Below are 23,303 nucleotides of genomic sequence, written 5' to 3' on the forward strand. Positions count from 1 at the left end.
AATAAGACATGCATCCATACATTGTATTTATTTTGAATTTCTCCTTTGTCTTACCAGACGCCTTACATATAGCAGTCTGCATCTCATTTGGCGTCTTATCCCTATGTTATAGCATGAATGAATATCAAGATTAAATGATAAGGTGATCGCGTTCATGAATATATTCAGTTTTTTTTAACAAACACGCACGCACATACACAAATTGAAAATACTGTTACCTTGAAGAGTTGAATTAGCATTATAGAACTTAACAAAATGAAAGATATTACATGTCTCTGTTCAGAGACATAAACTGAGGAGAAATTTGAAGAACAAAAATCAAGCACCAAGCAAATTTGCATTGAACTGATCCCTTGCAAACTAATGATCAAATGTTATGGGCTGGTTGGTGTATTTTGTTTCGAATAGGCCTACATTATCATAATACTAATTTTTTTTTGTGTGTGTTTTATTACATATCATTTATTGGAGTGGATTTGTTTTCTTTCTTTTAATCGATTTCTCTCAATCATAGTATGGTCTAAGTAGATATCTGTCTCCAATTACTTTCCCCTTATTTGATTTATCCTGGGACGTACGACTGAACAAGCTTGCTTTACCATTAGTAGGCCCCATCATATTTATCGTATTACTATGAGCATAGCCCAACACTACGAACAGACTTTTGTGTGTATATTGAGACAGACAGTGGTACATTTCCGGTAAAGTTTCACCAAATGTATGCTTTGTAATGTTAGTATTGTATGATGTATCTTCGTGAGAAATATGAAAATAAATTGAAATTGAAATAAATGTCATGACTCTGTAACATGTTTTGACCGTGCATCACAAAACAAGGAAAAAGTCGTACCCCTAGAATTTACATGAGGACTCAAGAAAGATGAAACAGGTCAACCAAGTCAATTTTGAGTTTTTCATATTTTCTGAAAGAGTTATTCTTCTTCTACTTTATTCCTAAGTTTGGGATCATAAAATGAATGGGAAAATGTGTTTTCAGCAGTTTCTCTACAACTTGTTTGTTTGTTTGTTTGTTTGTGGGCGTTTTTTTTTTTGGGAGAGAGAAAGAGAGAACATCCAATAGTGCGGTTAGGTATGTCTTAGAGGTCCCTTTTCATTTTTTGAAAATCCTTTGAACACTCTTCACTTTCAACTCTAATAGCTTATGAACGGATAATGCCACTGCTTTGAAAGTTGGCATTAATCATGGACAGAATGTGTTGATTAGGTATAACTGATTTAATCTGATAATCACTTCATTTTTCTTGCTCCGGTGGTTTGCATCCTGTTTTTGTCCCATTCATCACACAGCTAGCACAGCTTGGAAGAGCTTAAGCGCTTGAACAATTGAATAGACCTTGTACTTCAGAGCCTCTTATCTCGACCAGTTCACACTTTTTCAGAGTGTGTGCATTCTTCCCAATATTTAGGTTATGAGAGTCCATTTGACTTGAGTTATACACCATTCATGTCTGACGACTTTTTGTTGGTTTTGTTATGCAGGGTTATGTCATGTGAGATGTTGGCCCTTCAAATACGAACAAATTCCATGAAACGTACGACGAAATAAATTATACATTATAAATGCGCTATGAATACATCTTGGCAGATTCTAGGTGATTCCAAGCCAGCAGCCCCAATATGTGTTGTTGTCGAAGGAATAGATGCAATAGATGACTGAATTATTGAACATGCTACAAGGAGGAAAATGTTAGTGAGGGACAGGAGGGAGGACATTTGCTAGTCTCTTTATGTCCAAACCGAAGACAAAATTTACTCACGTGTCTACTGATAAAAAATCTTATACTAATATGTCTATTGTCTCACACTATATCGCCTACTAAGATAACATTAACATGATCACGCTCTCTCTCTAAACGTAATCAGATTTAGAGAATCATTGAATAAGCGTTATCTGATTCTAAAGGGCATATCTTGAACTGTGATCTCACCTAATAGCATAAGCATTTGACAATGAAACAAAAAACACACACACTGAAGATTACAAGTAGACTTCAAGAAACAATTCTCTCATATTGGTAATATTTCTTCCATAAAGATAATACTAATCGGTTGAAGTACTTCGCTGCATTTTTAAATGATGCCTGTGTAGTGACAATTAGAAAGATAGCGACTTGATAATACTGACAAGTATTTGGGTTCGTTTACTGTATTTTGAACACGGCAAGCTAAAACGTTAGCGAAATAACACGCAAACACACCACGCGTGCGTACACACACCCATACACACACGTATACACACACACACACACTGGTAGTTGTGCAGTATTAGTGCATATTACGATACTTGTCATTGGTGTCAGTGCTGAATCCAAGCAAACAGTAAAATATATTTCTTTTTTAAATTTCTTTACATCATCAAGAAAATTTCCAGTTGAACATCTGAAACTCAGAAAACCAATACTATCTCAATGCGGTTAACCTTCTTATAAAATATTGCTAAATACTAAAAATTTATTCAAACAAAAGCAAAGGTCAAATAGGAACACGACACATACCTTTTCGTCACACTTCGTAAGACAAGATTTTCTGTATTATTCCATATTCATATGAAACTTCGGATTCAAGAAATGTAGAAAAAAATCCCGTTTTTAGGCTTACCTCATTTCAAGGGGTAAAAATTTACATTTACCTAAATTTCGTTTCGTGTTCTGTTGTTTTTGTGTTGTCCTTTTTTTCTTTTTCTTTTTTTGTTTCCCCATTCTTATTTCTTGGATAGCACGGGGCTCCGTGACGCAGAACACTATCTAGGTGTCATGCCCTTGTACACGTGTTCACTCTGCCAAACTTCATAAAATATGCACTCGCACCTATAGAATTTTTGACACGAAACCAACCAGGACCGCCGGAACTCAGCCTGGTCTAAGTGTCAATCGACTTTCTGCTACAGCAAGACTGCTGTTACAGGAAGTAAACCATTTTTTTTTGTACTGACGTGGTAAGCATGCAGATACCAAAACCTTAATACATCACTGAAAATATGTCAAATGTAAAGTAAATGTGTATTTATTGATATTTTTTCAATAATGTCGGAAGGATTTGTCAAGTAGTGAACCTTAAGCCTCACTTTTTTTTTAATTCAAAAGCGCAGTACAGTATATCCGTGTACATGCGCAATATAAACGAATATTTCTATCAGTTTTATTTTCAGGGTATGCATGATTACATCCAATGAATTTCCAGCGAATGATGTCTGTATCCGTATTTGTGGTCAGAACTTAAATTGCTCTAATGTTTTCCTTCGAGCTTACTCAGTGCATTTTATACCTAAATTGCTCAAACAATAATAAAACATGACTTCAGTGTTACTCAGTTATAACACTTTGGATACGAAAGCTGACACTTTCAACACTATCAATATCAATATACTACGTTTGATGTTTCTATCAATTATTACGTAAATGTGTAGATGCACCTCCCACTCTTTTTTTTTGGGGGGGGGGGGTGCCAAAGGTGTGTTTCTAGTACTAAAAATGAAGTTTAATCACGATGAGCATCTTAGATTTCCAATTTTCTAGTACATGATGAATCATTCGCTCCTGTTGATGTAATAAGTAAAAGCATAATTAATTTTGTCAATCAGTTGCAATAAAAACATCTCGACGGAAGAATTTCATGAATTTGAATAATTATTTGTTTGTGAATCAACATAGACTTTTCCGTAAGAAAAAAATAGCGCTATACTTTAACCATCTTAATCCTCATATTACTTTTACATGACTCTCATAGTCATCATCCTTATTTGCAGAGTGTAGCACAGAATTCTTCGAAAATATGTTACATTTTCTGAATTGAAGTAATACCACATACAATTTCGTTTGATTTTGAGATGTTTGATATCTTTACTAGCTTTATACGTCGAAATGTTAGACAAAGAATGCTACGAAGAGTCAATTTTTATGACCAAGGACATACACCGGGGTATGTTCCTGTTTTTGTTTCTTTTCAATTTTATTGACAATTTCCCTTGCCCCTGTAAGCAGATTTGCTTCATGTGCGGAAAGAAAATATAAAAGAGAAAGAAATGTGTGTCTCATGTTCAGCTTTCACATCGTTTTGATAATGAATTGCAATCTTGCGTATTAATGAACTTCGGGAAAATGATGAAATACATGTGACCGTCCATCAAAAACCAACAAATAGTCCCACCGGTTGATTTTATGTGGGGACTCAAAAACGGTGAAACGGTTCAAGCGAGTCAATTTTTGATTTTCCATATTTTCTGAAAGAGATATTCTTCTTCTACATTATTAGTAAGTTTGGGATCATAAATGAATTGGAAAGTGGACTTTTACCAGTTTTTTTTTTTCTGCAACCTTTCTTTGTAGTGTCATCAGGTATGTCTGTATGTCTTTGAGGTCATTTTTCATTTTTTCGAAAATCTTTGCACACTCTTCACTTTCAACTCTAATAAATTTTGAAAGGATGATCCCACTGTTTTGAAAGTTGGCATGGTACCATGGACAGAATGCCTTAATAGAGGAGATTTGATATCAGCTTAATCTGATAATTCCTTCATTATTGTTGCAACTATGGTTTACATCTTGTTTTTGTCTCGTTCATCGCCCAGCTATCACGGCGAGGTAAAAGATTTAAGCGCTTGAATAGATCCTGTACTTCAGAGCCTCCTTTCTCAGTTCACACTCTTCCAGAGAGTGCTTTCTTTCCAAGATTTAGATAGGTTAGGAGAGTCCATTTGAATTGAGTTATACATCATTTTAAAGCTTAGAGCTGCTCTTTTAGAATCTGCCCTTAACTAAAATTCCATGTCTGACTACTTCTTGTTGGTTATGTCACGCATGGTCATATCATATACCATATCATTATGTACACACACACACACACACACACACACACACACACACACACGCACACACACATATATATATATATATATATATATATATATATATATATATATGTTGTTATATAATTTATCTCAGATACTACATGAATCTTTTGCAAATGTTTGAATAATATTATTTCATGACATGTATACCTTGTACTATGTTTTGATTTTCGTTGATTGGAAATGAACAATGATTGATTGATTGATTGATTATAAAGACCTTTCAACCGAAAGGCGCCAAATCCATTGATAAAAGTTGGATTTAGCGCCTTTTGGAATCAAGCTCTTCATATATGTGAGTATGATAAGGTGAAATTACGTGCTCGGCCGCGTAAGTGGTGGGTGCTGCAAAATTAAAGGCTAGCTAAGTGAACATAATCTCACCGCCTGCAAGCAGTCATTCCTCCACCACACTGACCTATGTATATATGCCTATAAATGTGTGTCACTGGAATCATTGGACTCAATACAATATGCAATTGCATGATTACATTATATTGTGTACATACAGATTTTGTTGGATGAATAAAAGCAGAAATAATGGAACAAGCAGAAGACAGCCATATATCATTAACCAATGTCACTTGCTTTCGACAGATATCCCTTAATCAGATCCACGCGAAATACGCGTCTGGTAAGCCATCATCGCTAGTTTAATCAAACGATCGCGTCCTAAGCGTTTGCCAGAAATGCAATGAAAGCAGATGTGATGTCTGGTCTTGGTAAAGCCTCGGGCCATAATATATTACACATGACCAACATTCTTGCCACAAACAGCTTCCTGCTGCCACTTTCATCTCTCGTGGTTTGTAGAATAATGATAGGCTAAAACTGGGCCAGTTGGCAGACGACAGGTAATGCACAAGAGTTGATAAGACATCCACACTCCATTTGGAAAAAAAAAAAATTGCAGTGATATCATCATAGCAATACTTTCAGATTTTTCTTGTGGTTTGTCTCAACATTACCCCACCCTCTCACCCCTCCTTTTTTTTTCTGACCATCTCCCTCTCCTTCCTACCCCATCTCTCTCTTCCTTTGAGTCTTTATCTCACCTTCTCTTGTCTTCCCTCTGTATTCATGACACACACACACACACACACATACACACACACACACTCCCTCTCTCTCTCTGTCTTTCCTCCGTACAATTCTTTTTCCACTCTTTGTACTTCTTCCTTCACTAAAATTCGAATCCAGACTAGCTTATTTCCTGTCACAATTTCTCTAGCCTTCCAAGATTGTCGTTTCGTTGTCCTGCTTGTAGCTTGGTTTTGCTTTTGCATTTGTCCTAAGCTGTATGAGGGAAGTCAAGATGCCTTGAAAATGTCCTCGCTTCAACGTAAAAACAATTCTTTGGCGATATCATTTTTATTGTTTTGTGTTAACTCCATATATCTCGATATTTATGATTAAATCAACAAACCTTTTTGTAAAATGCAATGTTCATGCGACGCCAAATTCTTGTTTTACATTATTATAAGTACAAAATGAATTCGTCTCGTCAGTGATGATTCCTCGGACCAAACTCTATCTAACAGAATGCTTAACGCGACGTAACATGGATCAACTTTTTTATTTCAACAGGATTCTTCCACAATATGCCAAGTAGATAGCGGTTGAAATAAAGGTACCATTCTTTCATAGACAAACATTATCATCAGGAAATATAATATTAATTATCATCTCAATCGATAGCCAAGATAACTGGTCATAATGCTCCCTGTTTGACAACATATTTCCAGATAGAACTGATAGTTTACTGTGCTGTCACTTGTTCAGTATAAGTCAGCTTTGTGTAAACAATGGTAAAGCAAAGGAACTCCTCGTCAATGAAGATGGCGTCTGAAGGCGGATCAAGCAGTAAATGCTGTCCCACTGGGCGATGACTCCAAGCTCTCGATGTCATCAGACGGGCTGGAGACGGCTAAAGCCCACGACAAGAGCATCATGTTGCTTGAGAATTGTTTTTCCTCCTTGATCCTTTCCTACTGCCAGTAGCTGAGTTGTTGAAAAATTAAGATACGTAGATAGAATGAAGTCGTGAGTTCAAAAATAAATGATCTTCGTTTTCGTTTGTTATTTTTTTCCGTTTTTTTTTTCACATCCATCAATTAACTGATTAAGTACTCCCACGATGAAATGTAAACGGGAGAGTAAGAATACATGATTTTCAGTGAGTGCTTTACTAAAATGGCTTATGTCATCACCGCTTTGTTTTACCCTTAGAGATAGTATCTGAATAAATATTGCGGAAGCGGTATTATTCATTCAACTTTGTTATAAGTTTCCATCTTGAATTGTCTAACATATTCTTCATCTACACCCAGAAGAGCTGCTGATCTTTGTTCTAGTCACAAGTATTTTCACGACATTCTAGCAACTGTCCCTTGTAGCTGTCCAGGTGTAATATATCATGCCGTGAAGACGTATAGTGTTTTTTGTTTTTGTTTTTTGTTTTTTTGTCTAGATGAAAACAAAAGCCATCCAGACAAACGGGATATGCTATAGAGTTCCAAGCAAAGTGCCGATGTCGAAACTGATACTGTTGACTGTACAGAATACTGATAACTGTTCTTATAGCTTACACTAATCCTTTACCTCACACACACACACACACACACACACACACACACACACACACGCACACGCACACAATGCATGCTTGCTGACATGAGAGATCAGGTATGAGAGAGCATGTATGTGTTAGTATAAATATTTGTAGCTCTGAGCAGCACTAGGTTTCCTTGCGTATAGCTCGTGGCATCTGCCTATATGTTTTCTGGAGATCAAACCACCAGCTCCCCATTTTCTACTTGTGACGTCAGTCTCGATGGCCACATAATGCACTTGGATCCATCTCAGCTTGTTTGGAGCAGACGCTTGATTCGTTTCAGCATATCCAGGGAGAACTGTCCCTCGTTTGTTAGACATATTATGGTAACAAAGTGTTATGACACTGGCTTGAACTGTGAGAAAGAGCATTCTTTGATAACCATGCGTACAGTGACAAGCATGATGACACACTTAGTGCATTTACCAGAGAAGAAAGTAAGAAAGTGGATGAAAAAATGTGCATATATATATACATATATATATATATATATATATATATATATATATATATATATATATATATAATACGTATGGTTCTGTCACTGCATTAACGTGGTTTCATCTGGGGAGTACGTGTGAGGCGGGATATCTTTGTATTTGATTAGAAACAAATCAAAACACAATTTTAGTGTAGAAATAAACAAATGGTTAATCGTGTGTAAAATGTGGGTGTTTGGGATAAGCCATTAGACTTTTACAAATAAAGATCCGCATCTTGTGTTTCTGTGTACGATAAATTCAAAACAGGTGCAGTGCCCATCTCTATCCGTATGCGTCAAGTACAACGCGATAAATTGTGCATAATGATTTGCAGGTTGTCACCCACTTGGGCAGCAACTTTACTCACAGTGTTTGTGCACTTAAGCCTTACCACACTTAGACATAACAAGTTATGAATCATTCAGTTGTTCTATGGCTAACATACTACTAGTATGCAAATATAACGAAACCACAATCTCACACTGCAATGGTTTCACCTTGATTTTTACTCTTTTGCTCGCAGGAAATTACATTGATAAAGACGAGTTAATAAAACATTTCATTGCCCGTGTGTTTGCACGAGTAATTTAATTTGCCAACACACAGTATCCTTCTCAACATCAAGCAAAACCTATCGTCGTGCTTTCACTGATTTTCTTTCAACAGAAATGTATATAGATGCCGCCTTCTACGCTTTCTTCCCTCTCTCTCTCTTTCTCTCTCTCTCTCTTTCGTTCTCTCTCTCTCTCTCTTTCTCTCTATAAGATATACACAAAAACATGTTTTATAAAGAGAAAAAAGACTATAATTGGAGGGAGGGAGAGATGTACGCATATCTTTATGTGTGCATGCATGTAATTATGTACTAAGTATTATGTAAGTACGTATGATCTGATATTTTCAGTTTCAGTTTCAATTTACTTCACACTTCAGGAATGATAGCACAAATTCTTCTACCTTGTCAATGATAAACATACAAAAGAAATTTAAAAAAAAAATACACACAGTAATTATAATGATAACTGGTCGAAATCGAAATCGGGTTGTACAAAGAGAAGTGTGACAGGACCTACATGAAAGCAAGCTTGTTGGGCTGAAAGTCCCGAATAATGTTTTAAATTCTTAATGGTGACATCTCTATGTTCCATGGAGTAGACATTGATTTGTCGGGGGGGGGGGGGTCGCTAGGAATTAGCAAATGTAATGAAGACATCAATTTCCTTAATAAAAAGAAGAAACTTTGTTTATGTTTAATTTAGTTGTGGGACGCAATTGTTTAGGGGTTGGTTTTATTGTTTTTGTTGTTGTTGTTGTCGTTATCTAGTATAGAGGTCACTAACGGGCATACACGATTGTGCCGACATTGCTGACACATCTTGCATACTAATGTGTACCGGAGTCCAAGAGCACTACACCTATCATTCCTGGTTTGGAAACAGACAGAAGTAACCACAGTGTAGTATATGGTATTGCAGTCATTATGCGTATGCATTGACAATATTGCATCCTACAAGCATTGCTTTTCAGTAGGTTCCTCATATTACACATGACTATATTATAATGTCCTTATACATTTGTGAAATCATGTTTAAAATCGACTGTTGTGTTAAACATATCTTATTTTGAAATAAAATGGAATATGAAACCTGAGTATGAAATGTGGAATATGGAACATGAATTTAGAAAAAAAAATATGTGGAAAGAGAAAAAGAATGTAGAATCTTTTCAAAACTCATCTTAAAACGTTGCGAATACAAGACATATTGATTACGTCACATGGCAGCTGGCCTCATGTTCAAGTGCCTTTAAGAATATTCCCGACATCTCTTCACATCCGAACGAAATTCCTGCTTCTTCCTCAAATATCATCCTAATGATGTTTACTTCGGGTTAATATTTGGTCATCGGAGCATCTGGTGGTATGAATTCTCCTGCCAGGCACCGACCATAACAGCTGATGGCTAAATAGTGTAATAAAGATTGTCTCGGCTACACGCTACAACATTTGCTATCGGGAGTGTGTGTGTGTGTGTGTGTGTGTGTATGTGTGTGTGTGTGTGTGTGCGTGTGTGTGTTTTATCACTTCAAATGATCTGAAATGAATTTCTTTTGTTCAAACTCGAGACAGTACGTATGCGTAGTCATTGTGTGATATCAAGTCCGTGTATCCATTTGTCCATGATGCTATGAAAACTTTTTTCTCTTTGTCTGTCTGTCTATCCTTACGTGGCTCTCTGCTATTATGCGCGTCTGTGTCTTAGAAACCCGTTCGTACAAAACAAACAGTCTTGATAAAAGCATTATTTTACTAAAAATAAATATGCGTGTAATTCTGAATGTATCTTATAAACGTTATAATCCACAAACTGGTATGTTTCTTTAAACATATCTATAACCACCCCGTAAATAGAGTGACAGGGGGTGCAAGTCATAAATAGAAACATACGCTGACTCATTTTCTTGAAGCTACATATTGGTAAAGATCGTTGCACAAACGAAATTTGTAATTCGTAGATTGTAATTTCGATGCCTTTCTAACTGATTGCTGGTACTTTGTGATGAATTTCCACATTCTAATTCAGCATCCTGTCTATTTTGTACAGTAACGTGTGACTTCTTACATGACTAATACGTGTTAGCGCTATTTTTCACTTTCATTGTCATTATTAACTAAGATGCGAGATTTTTTTCAAGCCTGGTACTAAGTATTAAATCGCATTATCAGTGTCTCGATTCCTTTTCTTCTTGTGGGATTGTAGAACTTTTCTTCTGAGTAGACTGGACGCCATTAAGGTGCATATGTCAACCTTTCGTCTAGAATAATTTCGTCCTGTCACGCTTTTTTTTTCTCTGGCAGCATGGATAAGAAAATGTGGAAATGAGGGGGGAAAGAAGCAAAGGGGAAGATCAAAACAGTAGTGCCAACTTGAAGTGAGGTATAGCACGGCTTGTTTGAGCGTGTGGCTTGATTTCATTACTGGCTCGACGCATTCTTGTAATCAAATATTTCACTTCCATCTGACCAGCGACTTCAGACGAGCATGAAAATGCTCACTTCGAACTTGTTGAAAAGGGAGGAAAAACAGGAGGAAAATCTGGGGAAAGAAAAAAAAGAGAGAAAAGATTCAGGGACGCTAGAATGGTAGCGTGGTTCCGCTCGTGCTGTCAGCAATGTCCTTGACAAGAGAAGTCCCAACATCTCCAGCCCGGTGCAGACTTATAAAACAACTGGCGTCTTCCTCTCAAATCCCTTAGTTGAAGAGTTCCACATCTAAACCGGCATTGGAAATTACTATCTGTGTTACATGCAAGACACATAAGGGCCATTCATTTTGGTGTTTGTTCCTAGAATCGTCAGGTTACAGATCAAGAATATTAATTGTGTGATTAGAGGCTTCGCAAGGTATATAGTAATTAGGCAGAGATTTACGTAGGTAATCAATGAGTTCTTTGTAGGATTGCTAAGTGGTTACAAACAGCTCTGGTAGCTTTGTCAAAAATAAACTCACTTTCTTCTTCATAATATCACAAAAGTGCATACGGCGCTGGCTTGTTATGTGAGTCTCTGATTCAAAGTCGGGTATTTGAATGCCATTGATGAGAACGAAATACAAACTGGTTTTCCTGTTTTCAGTCCAAGTTGTTTTTGGTCTTTCTCGCCTCCATTTGCCTTCGACATTCCCTTAAATAAAAGTCATTTCCATCATTTCCATACAATTCATCTAAAGATGTTTTCATAAAGTCGGTGCTTCCGGGTGACTATCTCCTTTATCATGTTTATACGTTTGGTTTGCTCTGATCCAATCATTTCTCGTTCCCAATCTTTTGTCATGTGTGCTTTTCATGATATTCTTAACATTCTGCGGTAAGACCACATTAAAAAAATGCATCCAGCTTCATACATTTGGCCTGTTTCAATGCCCAAGTCTAACATCCATGATTATGTTGCAATGGAAAATACTATGGTCCGTAAAATTCGCACCTTTAGTTATGTGGTCATGCACTTCACCCCTTGCCGTAGACACTCTCCTCGAGATTTCAGCCCTACGTATCTGTGATCTCAGGAAGATACATTCCTGCACCTGTTCAATAATTATTTTCTCCATTTAAAATTTAGAATGAAAACCACTTTGTTCACTCTATCCCTGTCAACTACCATATAGTATGACGCTTGTCTAATAGCAATCAGGAGGAGATTAACGGTGGGTTCGAATCCCACCTGATAGTGAATACCCATGTTTTGGGGTTTTTTTTTTTTTAAATCATAGCTATTACTCAAGCACTGAATAATAGGTGTTAATTTACAACTATTGCTCTACCAGTCTGTGTCCATTTTCCTGTTTCCCACACCAAAGTACATAATATCCGGAGAATACTTATATGCCTTGTCCGCTTTGGACTACTTAACATAACAATGTCGGAATTTCGGAGCTTGGGTATTTATTCCATGTTCATCGTGTCACTGCCGGCAACCAAGGACAGCCTGGTGGTAGTGTCGCTGCCCGGAAAGCAGTAGATGACAGGTTCGAGTCCCACTGGTTCCTTTTTCCGACATGTTTGTTGATTGACAGATCAGCAGTTGCGATCTTAACAAACTTAATTTGTAGAGGGAGACAAAGGAAAGAAACTTGCACCTGAATACTTATTATTCTCTTCTCCCTGTGCTTTCCAAAGTTCAGTTGTTATGCTATCTACCCCAGGATTCTTCCCATTGAATCTCCTTGAGAGTCTTTACTACCTCTGATCCCAGTAGTGGAAGTTCATTCAACACCTTGTCTATGAGCACAATGAGTCATTTATGTATCAACAAGGTACCCATCTACCCTTTGTTCTTACAAATATCGGCATATTATCATTCTACCCAACTTTGCTTTATGCCCTGGATTCTTCCATGCGTACAATCTTCTTTAGCTGTTGTTTTTAGACAGTATACAAACCAGAAGGTCATTCATGACACAAAACTGCTCAAACGGTTCTTCCTCTTTTCATTTCTGCTGCCATTACAAAAAAAAAAATACCTTAATGAATCTGTCTTGCGTGTACTTCGTCCTATTTTTACTAGGACCAGATTAAAGTAATAATTTGACTTACTGCAGACCTTGTCTATTACTTCCTGACTAATCTGAGATAGTAAACCAAACATCGCATTTTCAGATTCCAATGTTGGCTTCCTTCGCTTTTGATGATTAATCATCATTTGTGTGTATGTGTGTGTGTGTGCCTGCGTGTGTTTGTGTGTGTGTTATTTTTTATAGAAAACACGCATTATGAACACATGAATACATTCTATTTGTCTTTTCTCAATTCTTTCTTTACAAATGATGGAGTAAATACATCACTACCAAAAAAAAAAAGTCTAATCTGGTGATATCGCACAAACTTTCCCGTCAGTTATTATTTCATCCTTCTTTCCAGATGAAACTATTTGGAAAAAGTAAATTAGTGATGGATGATATTGATGAGCAATCAGTCGTTTTCGTTTCCTCCATTCGTCTCCTTTCTGTCGTACAATTATCACATACAAACACAATGTACATAAACAATTATATTAACAACATATCAGGCGAGAATAGTTCTGGTCAAGAGCTGGCAAAATGTGGAATTTCCTTCGTAAAAGGTGAGGATGCAAGGAGAGATAAGCCAAGTGTCTCTGCAGGACAGAGCGCGTAGCGTAGTTTGTTGTCATGGTTCCTCATCGTACCCTGTGGAGCAATGTTGATCTTTCCTAATAAGGTGCTTTGCTTTTTAGCCGTGATATTCCAGCGCGCTTCTCGCTCAGCGAACAGGGAGTGTTTAGGGGAATGATAGACCTCTTCTAGCATGGCGCCAGTGCTGAGAATGCCATTGCAAAACCTGTTTTAATACCTGTCGCGTGAAGAGTAAACTTTGAAACGACGAGAAGGAAGGCATCATTCTCAACCTCTTATTTCTCCCTGTCTAGGTGTCCTCCTCTCTTTCTCTCTCTCTCTCTCTCTCTCTCTCTCTCTTTCTCTGTCCATCTCGTTTGCTCTCAGCTCTTTGTAAGTCAAACAGAATCCTTGCTATTAATTTCCGGCTTCTGATGTTAATTCACCTCATTCTCTGGATCTCAATCAGCCAATTACGTCAAAGTTCCTCTTCTTTTCATTTTTTTAATGACTATTTTCCCCTCCGTTACTTTCCTTTTCTCCCTTTTTTTTTTTTTGTAACTTGGAGTTTACGTTTGTTCAATAAGTGATTATTATCCGTGTGTGTCGTTGGCTTGTTTTATTTTTTTTTTAATCTGATATTGATTTTTTTTTTACTTTTGAATTAATAGAGTCCAATCCGCATATTGTTGGCATGGAGTCGTGGGACATCGCCCTACAGGAAGTATCTTTACTTTTCTTTGGCTCATATGACTATTCTTCCTCTCATTGACTTCTCTTCCTCTCATTCGCGTATTCTTCTTCTCATTTGACTTTTCTTCCTCTGATTTGATTTTTCGTCTTCTCATTTGACTATTCTTCCTCTCATTTGACTCCTCTTCCCATCATTTGACTCCTCTTCCCATCATTTGACTACTCTTCTTCTCATTTGACTATTCTTCTTCTCATTTGACTCCTCTTCTTCTCATTTTATTTCTCTTCTTCTCATTTGACTTTTGTTCCTCTCATTTGACTTTTCTCTCTCCGTCCTTTGATTTATCTTCTTTTCATTCTATTTATCTGTCTCATTTTTTTTCCTCCTGATATCGAAATCGTTTTCCGGTCGTAACTGTAATGAGTAGAAGTGTTGCATTTGCCAATGAGAACAAAAACAAACAAACAAACAAAAAAATAAATCATACACAAGTTCTCTTGAGAGAAAAAAAGCAGACGAAAAAGTGAAATAAAACGCTGACCATACGATTTGGAAACTGCTTTATCATCGATGGGAAGGTGGATTTCAGGTATTCTCGCTCTTGGTTTGGCAACATGATGTAGCAATGATATAGACATATCTCCTGGAAGGAATGGTGCTTGCTGCATGTGCCATGCTCCCCTACGGTTTTGCCAAGATTGAAACACTACACAGAAATTGCCAAACATGAATACTTGATTTTATTTCCCATCAGCAGAACATTTTGTCTCCACGACGGTCGTCTTCACTGACTCACAAACCAGATGGCCATTAATCCATCATTTGCGGCACATTCCTTTCGCTGCCAAATCGATGGAGCTCGGTGAAAGTTCATCTAGTATCACAAATAAGACTGATGGGATATCATGTTCAGTATATTTGGTATTTGGCAAGAATAGACCATTCGCTGTAACTCTATTTTTATCACACAAAGAAGATGTGCTCAGTTGTTAGTATTGATCACAATAAAGAGTGGTTCTTCCTTGCTTTTATCTCACTAATCCGTTGATCTAGATGGCCGATTAAAATGTCTGCTGGCAAGACCCTCATACCTCGGTGGTGAGTGGATTCCCAGGATTTCTCCCTTATCCTCATGAATTAATCATGGCAGGCCTCAAGATGTTCTTGCCTGGCTGGTGTCACAAATCCCTCAGTGCATCGTTCCACCTTTTCCATCTCCCCTCCTAGTCCTAACCAGAAGCCTGAATAACCATGACATGTGTGCTATGTTCATACGAAATACAACGCTCATCCCTCTGCTTAAGGTTAATCTTTGCTTGTAGAAAGAACACATGCATGATTAACGATTTAAACTATGAATTCAAGAATAAGAAAATTGGAAAAGAAGAAGAAGAAAATACGACTCCAGCTAAAAGTTCGGTCGTTTCTAGAAGGAACGAGTGCTCGTTGCTCATTTCTTAAGCTATATAGGGTGGTAATATGCTGAGCCTCCAAACATCCTTCAATGTTATCGTGACGGAATATTCTCAGTAGAGCTAACGTTATTAGTTTGGTAACCATGATTTGTGTCATCTTATTGATGAGCATACAGTCAAACTTGTCTGCAGTGGCCACCCCAAGGGAGACCAGAAAAAGTGGATGTTGTAGACAGGGTGGCCGCTATAAGGACAGGGTCGTTAACATGGCTTTTCTCTTGGGGGAATTGTGTTTAGTGGTCCCATACGGCAGGTGATCGCTATAGACGTTGGTCGCTGTAGACAGATTTTACTAAATCTATACGTATTCCGATACTGATTTTTTAAAGGCCTGAAATACCATGTTTTCTTTTCGAATCATTTGTATTGAAACAGCGACGATTCACTATTTCACTGTAGATTCGATGGTCAACAGAATGATATAGTACAATAACTAGATTATGACCGAGCTATCAGAGTTCCAGACTAATATATAATGGTTGTATGTATATGTATATATGAAGAGCTTTCTTCCAAAAGGCGTTAAATCCATCACTTTTCAATGGATTTAGCGCCTTTTGAAAGCAAGGTCTTCATATCTATATATATATATATATATATATATATATATATACATATATATCCGTATATTTATTCATTGTAGTGAAAGAAACATGTATGCTTTTTGTGTGAAGTTACCCATAATGCACAATAACGGCATATACAAGTTCATGTTGCCTTAACAGTTATTTAATAAAAAACGACTCGCAAACACTCCCTCATATAAAAATAGAAAATTAGTATACATATTGATATGGACTTTCATCTGTTCTTCACACTTTGACATAAGTATGTATGTTGCCCACTTTTATAGAATTCACTTGAAATTCGTAAGAAATCCAAAAAAAAAAACACATTTTTTAAAGAAAATAAGCTGTGCTGCTTTGTTGCAGCGTTCAGGCGTAAAAGAGATGAGGCCTTTAAACACAGTAGGGCATTTGAAAATTAATACCATTGCACCATGGTGGTGAGGAAAGGACGTTCTATCATATGTTTTGAATTATCCTCAGATTATTCAACAGAAATTGGAATTACGATGGTATCAGAATCTGCAACTGCAGCTACGACCCACACACGCAACCACATGCATACACACTGCCTAACGCGAAGAGAATATCTATGAAGATAAAACGAAAGAAAACTCGTAATCAAATGCTGAAAGGAAAGCCCAGTCCCAAAAACATGCATTTATTCTTATATGTCATTTGTTGTCAATCAGGTAGGTGAAACTTTCTGATCTCTATACCTTTTGGGGTAAATCATACCTTCTCTGATTGATTTTTTTTTAAGGTTTAAGGTCCCAAATAGCCTCTTATTGCCTACCCTTGTGTTACGATACCCGAGCTAACACGCACACACACCAACAGACGGACACACATAAAGCAAGCACACAAGATATCAAATACTGTCTTTCCTTGGTTGCTTTTATTCAAACTTATCGGCCTTGTTCCATTTTGTATTCAAAGCATCGAAAGCGACAGATATTAACTTGTTTACAAACACACACACACACACACACACACACACACACACACACACAAACATGTACACACGTGAACACGGCACAATGCGACCAACTAGTGCAAGAATGACTCTTGCTGTACATCTCGACCATACCGCCTTCGTTGACCCACCCTTTATATCACTGCCGGCTCTTGTGTCCAGTTACGCATTCAAATCAGAAGATTGAGACAGTTCCCTTGTGGCAGTCAGTCCGCAATTGCCTTTGTTCTTTAGGTATGAAAGTAACAAGAAACAATGTACAACGGAGTAATATTTCTGTATACATCCAATTGCAGTAGGCGGTATAAAATTATATCAACTTGTAATTTCGGGAAAGGATTGTTACCCGAAAACACTTGTCTATATTTGAGAACTGAGGGGAAAGCATATGCGTCGATATATGGTAAAATGACATACAAGAAGCACTGGCGTCATGCACTATGCGAAGGAATAAAACACACTCATTAGCGAGGCAGCATTTACGACCATTTGTTTCGCTTTCGAGACGACCTCACGTCTGTGCCTAATCGTCTGGAATAGTCGCCGACATGTGGTTTACACACACATTGTCGCCTGCTGCACAGACCCCACGCCACGCTGTCTACATGTGCTACATGATTGACTGCTTTGACGTCTACACTCGTCAGATCTCGGTCTAAAATACGTATTTCTGCATATTACTATGACTACATTGTAAAGAATTTATGTCTACAATACATATACACGGGATTTAATACTGTATGATAATTATACAGTATATGATATTTACACACACACATATGAGACTATGCACTGTACAGATTTATTTTGACCGTGCATGATAAAGCTACAACTACAAAATATTGCACTGGTCAATTTTCCAACCAGTTGGATCGATATCGTAGCTAATATTTCGTTTGGGACTATTCTTCTTTTAATTCTGACAAAGTAAGCTCTTACATCTAACGTTTGGATGCATATACGTCTCACTACTGTGGGTGTCGGTTTTCATATACCCCTGACGACTGCATTAATTTAGCAGCTGGTTTTCGAAATGTTTCATTTATGTGTCAAATTAATGCGTGCGTTAGTATCGAACTAAGATACGAAACGGTCAATAGCAACACTAATGGAATTATATGTATAACCATGGATAGAACATGACATCTATGCTAAGTTTTAAGTTGATCTGATCTCTTCAATACCTCTATGTTATTTATTTCGATCTAGTTTCAAATTCCTTGCTTCACTCACAACACCATAATTCAGTGAATTTATTGTTTAATGCGTAAAAAAGTAGAATTACAAGAATGACCACATCAACTACACTGTATACTCACTTTTCTCCTTAAACAGCTGTGCTAGAATAGATCGTTCCTGGGAGTTCATAAATGTTTGTTCACTAAACCAAAGAAAGGAAACAACAATGGAAATAGCAAGGGTAAGTGACAACATTAATTTCCAATTTTTTTTTTTTTGTGCTGGATTACCTCACTTCATTATCAGTAGATCATTATCCGTAATACATAACTCGTTTGATACAGACACTCTTTTTTATGTAGCATTTTCTTTTTCAAGTGATTTGTAATATCTTTATCTGAAATTCCCACTCCCCAGAACGGAGATAGATCTATAACAAATTTATACACACTTTTCTCCTTGTGTGTGTGTGGGAGGGGGGGGGGGTCATTTTGCATGAACCGACACAATGCCTAATAGTCATATATCATCCTGCGTTGGTAATATCAAGGGTATCATCCTTAAAAGACAAGGGGCTAATCTCATATTGCGAAGCCATGTTTGCCTATCTAACTCACGGTATTTAAGCTCAGATAGATTATTTGATGCTGTGTGACACGTTAAGTTGAGTAGCTTGCAGGTCGCACCAGCAATAGTCGTTCATTTGGGCGCGACGCGGCAATTATGAGAGCATCATAGAGGGGAGTGGAACCGCTTCATTTTCCGGTGATTATCACAATTACTGGTAGGAGCGCTTCGTGACGATTAACACGAATCCTGTCTGTGCTTAATACATGCTCCTCACAGCTGGAGCAATGATTGCTTCCTAGCTTGATTCGAAATGCAGCACATCGCCTCTGCAAAACTCACTCGACCTACCATTGTTGTTAATTATCAATAAATCGACGAAACAGGAGGTGTAACTATAGTCAGGCAATGAAGGCGGTACGAACACGAAATAGAATGCACATTTCTTCCCCTCACCTTAGTCAGCCCTCCACTTAGATGGACCGTAGTAGTCCGGGTTCCAAAGTCAGACTTAAGGTCTAACCTGTTTTTTTTAACCGTCCACCCGATGTTTTTGAAGGTTTTACACTACTTCGAGGGTGCTGAGGGTGCGAAATAGGGTAAAACCATCAATTTGATTCCAAATCATTCACATTTTACAATATATAAGAAAATATCCTTTTCAAATTTACATTTTTGGCTGTCATTTTAGATAAACTTGCGATCGCCTCAAATAGGATGTTCAAACGCCGGGAACGAATCAATTAACCGTTTGTTTGTTTGTTTGTTTGTTTGTTGTTGTTGTTGTTGTTGTTGTTGTTGTTGTTGTTGTTGTTGTTTTTGCTGTTGATAAACTTAGAGAATCCAAAGAAGGCAGTAGTCGCTATTGAATACAAATTAACGCTTCCTTGGGTTATCTTTAAGATTTGTCTGCACTTAACTTTTTTGTTTCCTTTGTTGTTAAATCGGATTTTTTAAAGCATCTGTATCTTTTTTGTGTGTGTTATCATCTGATCGCTTAGGACTTGCAAAGCTGAAATTGCTCATGCACTGATATGCTCATGCACTATGGATAAATATAATTTATGCTAGAATTGTGACCCATGCCTCCTTTAAGTGTCCTGCAGTATAAACCTTAGACATTGTTCACATAAAAGGAAGCTAGCCACTACCTTCCCCAGGCAGCTGTATCTCCGTCATTACAGGTTGTCCAAACCACATTTTGCCCTATCTTGACCAGTGCCATGAACAGCGATCCGAAAGGTATCGTCCGATAGTTGACAAAATAGCAAATATAGCGAAATATCCCAGGGGGCAGAGTCAAGGAGGTAAAAATGAAAAGCAAGACAGCAATTGAACCGTGTTGAAGTCTATAGATTTTATGAGTCAGGATCAAATGCATCATGGGGACTTTACTTTCTGTCTTTTCTTCACATCTTCGTGTTTTCACCTCCTCCATATTATTTACTTTGACAGATGCTATGTTTAGTTACTTGTTTTTTGTTGTAGCAAAACGTATGTTCCCTTCATATTTGTCCCTCTATACATTTTGAGTTTGAGATTGTTTTAACACGCTCGATTTCTTCTTCCTTGTCCTCATTACGAAGTATCCGGAATTATCGGAAACTCAGTCTTTAGGCAATTGATGTGTACACAGATCCCAGTTTACAATTCTTTTAATGATTCCAGAAATCTCCTCTTATTCTAAGTGTGTGTTTGGTTTCTTTCTAAATACATTTGTAGCTAGATAAATCACTCTTCCGCTTCGCATACAATTTTATAGTGATTTGATGGATTGGTTGCAACTGGATTTACTAATAATCTGCATGGAGTATATTGCGTACACGAACTCGTTCTAGAGTAAACGCGTTGCCATTATGTTCTAAATAGGTTTCGTATATATGCAGCAATTTTCCATTCACGGAAATTTGTTTTTCACTTGATTACATTATTCACAACTAAGTAACATACGTCAATGTGAAGAGTGACAGTTGTACACATTTACACACACACCCATTATGGGTAGACGACAAAGTTATGATCGTGACATTATACTTAACAGGTAAAGGTCCTTAAGGAAAGTATCACACAATCATAAACATACAAATCCAATGATGGTTGTCCATACGTTGAGACAGTGGTTACCGAAGCTAATAAACCTGCTGCCCATTCATAGGCACACGCAACAAGTTCGTCCAATAATCGAATGTCAGCAAGGGACAGCGAGCTGCAATCTCTAACGAGCGGTAATTGTGTGAATATTACTCCCACATCGTATAAACGCACTCGCATCCTGACGACAGCTATTAGTTACTAACACCAGCGTCCCCGGGGAGAGACAGAGAGAAATTAAGGACCGCCAGTAGATGGGCAAGCATTGGTGTCCTTCGCATGCATGATCTGTGATTGTAGGAGATCTTGCATTCGCAATGAGGCGAAATTTAATTCAATAGAAATACGCTGTTGAAAATTACAAAACAAAATCGATATTTGCAGTCAGCCGCAGGGTCAGCATCACCGAGTACCTGATGAAGTGATGACGTGGTAAGTCAGTTGTAGGTGTGGTAGTAGCGTAGAAATGCGGGTCTGGAGAGAAAGAGAAAGAAGTCGGCAAATTTTCGGTAATGAACATTAATACATACCTTGATATTAATCTTGGAGCAGGGGAGAAGAGAGACTTTTTCGATGTTAGGATTCTTGTAGGTGTTTTCTCATATGACTACAAGTTACCTTCTGGCTGTCTGCATTACATAAAGGTCTGTTTCGATACAGAAAACATCAACGTTAGCTGTAACAATACCAACTACAACCACAATAATGACATTTTCTTTCAGACCCATTTTAAACTAACACAAACCTATGCAAGCCAATCCGAAGGGAAGTCAATTTTCTTTGCTTCAATTTTCTTCATATCTTCTTTACATTCACCAGGCAGATGGTGATGTGAGCTTTGCTTTGAGCCGTGATATGTTCCTGAGTTTCTTGTGAAGTCATATCATTTTGATCTCAAATTGCCGAGGATCATCGGAGCTCCTTAGATAAATAAAGTGGCCTACAGAGATTAATTAGGTAGGATCAAGGAAATTGCTCATTTTCCCCCATTTTAGCATGTAGAGTCAATTCAAGTTTGTGTCTCGGACGATGGAATGATAAATTGGTTCCATGACTACGTTTGGTTCCCGTGGCAGGTGCAAAAAAAAAAACAACAACAACAACATATTGGACTAAACAGGAAAAAGTTTAGCTGTGTAACTGATTGGTGTATTCATTAGTTTCATTATCTATACGTAGTATATTTCTGTTGGTCTTATTGAAGTGGCCCACGACTGAATCTGCCTTGCCAGACGTGTTTTGCATTGTCTTTGCTCGCAACTCATCGAGGTCGCCATGTTTAAGTGAGAGTACAGTGGAATCAATTTCTGAACCAAGCAGTTTTGACGAGATACAACTGTGTACCAGATGTAGAGATGTGAGACAATAGGTACCTGGATCAACGAATGACTTTGATTGATCAGTGATCAGAGTTTGCAGGAACGAGCGGAAGGCTATCAAAAGTTGAACAAATTGCTGCGGAGACTGTCTATTTCGGGGAATATTGGTATGATTCCTACTTGGGAATTGTGAGTAATTCTAACTTGTGACTCGACAAATTTCACGTGACATCTCTCAATAGCTATTTATTGCCAAAGTATACTGGAATGACAGTCACATTCCATGCCAATTCGTCTATGCTAAGATACAAATGGAATCTGCTATAAGTTTGATAGAATGTCATATGATACATGTCGTAAACAATGTAAATTGTCGATAAGAGTACAGATACAACGAGGTTTAGGCCAAAGACATACCGGAAAGCAATGAAGATACAGACTAAAGACCATTCTATCAGAGATTTTCGAGTCTCTACTCGTTGGATTTGTTTTAAAACGAAAGCACGGTCAAATTAAGACTGCCAGAAGATTAGGAATTAACGTGTCTCCACATATGAAAGTACAATTTAAAACGAACAGTATCGAATATTACGTATTCAGGCAGATCCATGCGCAGTAATGCCCAGTGCCGTTTTCTGTTATCAGTACTGAAGCAAACATTGTTACAAATGGTTGGAGTTAGTTCGAACAGTACGGATTTTGCCTGTAAGCGATAATTTTAAACATACACAGACATTCTCAGATTCATCCATACAGATCTATGAGTGTACTAATAAGAAATTAGGCACTGAAATCACAGTAGGTCAAGTTACAACAACATAGTATCGTACTTTAGACGATTTTTTT

The 23,303-nt window shown here is 37.5% G+C and overlaps 1 protein-coding gene across 1 annotated transcript in view; it reads left to right on the forward strand.

The window, feature by feature from the left end:
- The window catches only part of LOC139725261 (atrial natriuretic peptide receptor 1-like), a 281,503-nt gene that overhangs the window by 122,926 nt on the left and 135,274 nt on the right, over window positions 1–23,303 (forward strand). The window lies entirely within an intron of this gene.

The sequence above is a fragment of the Diadema antillarum genome, unplaced genomic scaffold, assembly GCF_040938485.1.
Source record: "Diadema antillarum isolate AM-2024a unplaced genomic scaffold, OU_Dant_1.0 seq00000030_RagTag, whole genome shotgun sequence".
NCBI classification, from domain to species: domain Eukaryota; kingdom Metazoa; phylum Echinodermata; class Echinoidea; order Diadematoida; family Diadematidae; genus Diadema; species Diadema antillarum.